This window comes from Balaenoptera musculus, chromosome 9, assembly GCF_009873245.2.
Source record: "Balaenoptera musculus isolate JJ_BM4_2016_0621 chromosome 9, mBalMus1.pri.v3, whole genome shotgun sequence".
In the NCBI taxonomy this organism is placed as follows: domain Eukaryota; kingdom Metazoa; phylum Chordata; class Mammalia; order Artiodactyla; family Balaenopteridae; genus Balaenoptera; species Balaenoptera musculus.
Genome location: NC_045793.1, coordinates 46538827 through 46542221, shown reverse-complemented (window position 1 = coordinate 46542221; position 3395 = coordinate 46538827).

The window sequence follows — 3395 nt, the reverse complement described above, 5'->3', positions numbered from 1 at the left end:
TCTTTATGGGGCAACAATTTTTATATCATTTTCTAGACAGATAATGGAAATGGAATTCAGTCACATGATCAAAATATGTGTTTTATTATTGATAGTTTGGACTCAGCACCAATGAGAACAGAATCCTCCACTTAAAGTTTTACATATTTGATGACTGGAAGGTTTCTTTCACAGCTTACTGCCTGGTTCCACACATGCCAAGCTTTGTTTCTCCACCATTACTCACAGTGCCGGACATTGTAGGACATTTCATGTTATGATATGATCTCTGGCCCTCTGCCTTTGTATGTCATGCTAAGTAGAATATAGGGTAGTGATAATCTAACTATATACTGAAGCAATAGTACACTACTTAATCATAACCCAAACTAAATGTATCTCCAACATAAATTCCTCTTAGCTGGATCTCCAAAATGCTCATGGTCTGTTCAACAGTACGATTCATGTGAGATGGTGTTCAGTTTTCAGTCTCTTGTAGCATATTGTGTCTTGACTGTTAGAGCTGTCTGCTCTAGCTGGGGGAGAGGTTTGGCAAGTAAACTTTTCCATGAGAATTTGCTCTTAAGCTTGAGTATGAATGAGGGAAAAAAATAAAAAACAAGAAGAGAGACAAGAAAAAAAAAACCATTAGAAGCAGAGAAATTATAGTGAAGACTTTTTCACTTTCTTCTGAAAAGCTTTCCAAGAGCCCAAATCTGATTAAATGCCTCTTAGATGTTTTCTCATAAAATGCTGTACTGAAGGCACACTGAGTTTTAAGCATTTATACAAGAAATATTAATGGCACCTCTGTTAGGTTTTACTTTCTTCAGACACCTGGCAGTAAAACTATGAGTTAAGGATAAGAATTTTTTTTTTTTCTTACAGGGAATACATTCTAATCAAGAAAGCAGAAAGTACATAGGCAAACACATATGTCCCTAAACTGTTCCTGACTTACGCAGTTTAGGGCAGAAACCAGCGGCCGGCTGGGAGGAGTGGTGCCTGTTAAGGAGCACCCCTCACCCCAGGCTCCGCAGGGCAGGCAGCTGTGCTTGAAGGGACCACAGTGGCCTCCGCACAGGAGAGCCCAGGGCTCATCCAGACCTCCCAGGGGTTTGAGACCTAAAAGTCACCTGGTGGTGGCAGGATGGGCAGCTGGCGTGAAAGGGAGTTTGTCACTTTGCAGTCCTTACTAACCCTGGTTATTAGGGGCAGGTCCTAGCACCTTTAGGAACCATGAGCCTCTCTCAGCAAAATCCAGGCCTCGTCCCAGCCTGCCCCAGGGTTCCAGAGCTGAGTCCAGGCCGCAAAAAGGGCTGGGCGGGAAGAACTGGCAGCTGGCTCAGGGAAGGGGCTCAGTTGGGAGTCTCTTCTCCCTCCAGGATGGGTTGGGTCAGGCCCAGTGTTGGTAGAAACCATGGAGAGTTCTCTCATGAGAGTCCAGTCTGCATCCCTGCCTCTTGAAGGAAGGAGAGGGCACTGCCAGGTGTGCGAACCAGGCCTGGAAACAGTGGGGATGGTGGTGGAAAGGCCCTGCTAGAAAAGGAACCCATCCTTTTTCAGTCCTTATTTGCCCCCAGGAAGGAACTTTGCCAGAAAGCAGGCCTTTCGCTGGAGTGAAAGGGATGCAGAGGAAGGGATGAGTTGAAGATGGAATGGGTTTTATCTTTAGGCACATTTAAGGGAGTGCTGCCTTATTTGGCCCACTCAAGCAATCAAAATGTCAGACCCAGCCCTGGCCCCAGAATGTCTGCATCCATTGCTTTGACTGGAACCCCAGGACTGGCCAAAGCCGCATCCCTGAATGGAACCACACACTGAGGTTTGAGGAAAGGTCTAACTGGTCTGTGGACCTGCATGATGTCCAGGCTGCACCAAGCCTCCCAGTGACCCGAGGCCTGAGGCTGGGCCCTGGCCTGCAGGCAGACAACAGGGAAGCACACAGAGGGCAGAAGACAGGCCTCGTGGGCTCTGCAGACGACCTGCCGAGGGGTCCTGCCTCGTCATTCATTTGCATCACCAGCAGAGAAAAACTGAAGACAGGTCCTGACACAACCAGTCACTTAACCTGAAGCAGGTGAGGCAGCAGCAAATATAAAAAGCCTGGGAACCAAGAGCCAATTCTTCCCTCCAGCCAAAATGTCTACGGGCAAGGTCTCCCATCTTGATTTGTCTTGGCAAAAAATCGGTGCATGCGTCTGCACTGCCCTCTGTCGGTCACTTGGTTATCAACACCGGCATCCCGGCACTAACCTGGAAATCGCAGGAGCTCTCCCCAGAATGGAGTGTTCTGCTAACCGGGCTTGTTTCCATACGGTGACTCATAAATGAGATAATGAGGGATAAGAGCAAGTTAACATATTTAATATAATTAACATCGGGTGGAAAAACATATCTTAAATCGCCTGTGGAAAGAATGTGGCCTAGAGAAGATTTTGCCGTGGGTTTAATCCTCCGCATTTCCTGTTGACGAAGCATGCGCTTACATTGTTTTCCTGATCATACAGGAAATTTATTTCTGAAGGTCACATAAATATAAGAAACATATGTTCGGTGTCATTTAGGAAGTGAATATGTGTCTAAGAATATTCACACTTAATTGTAAACATGAGTGTTCGCATTTATCCGTTCATTCCTTCCTCAGTTTTTCAATGAGATGTTTGCCATGTCGTCTCTCCCATGCTTTGGGGGACACGAAGGTGAAAGAGATAAGGATGCTGGTCTCAAGGAGCTTGTTTGTAGGGAAGTTGATAAATACGCTGAAAGAAGGCAAACAGAGGGATGTGCCCAGATGCTGTTGGTGGCCGCCCAGGGCTCCCTCGCCAGTCCAGTTGCTGCAGGTGTGGGCTGCTAATGGCATCCACCTGCCCCTTCTCCAGACGCTTGCTGAGGGATGCCTGAGGGGTAACACTACCCCCTCTCCACACTTCCCATCCGGGGTTGCCTGTGGCCGGAGACTGACTGATGTGGGCCCCGCCCCCTGCCCTCCGGGTGGGACCGCCTCTGTGGTGCCCTGTACACTCCAGAGCCCCCCGCAGGGTCGGGAAGAGGCTGATTCTGCTGAAACGACATTTTTGCCTACTCCTTCCCCTGCCCCTCCCTGCTTTCCTCACGCCTCTACAGTTTCTCCCAAGGGCAGCCCCTCCATAAGTTCCTTGCTCAAGAATCTCCATTTCAGGCTCTACTTCTTGGGAATCCAGACAAAAACATGTGCTATCAAAGAGGCCCAGGGAAGATGATGTCTAGTTTCAGTATCAGGGAAAATGTGCCTTGAAGGTTAGTTTAGATTTGAGCACATTAGAAAATATTCATTCATTCTACAGACACATTATTGACAAGTGCCTTCTATGATCCTGGCACTCTTCCAGGCCTCAGGGACACAGCGGCAAATATGACAGTCTTGTTTTCATGGG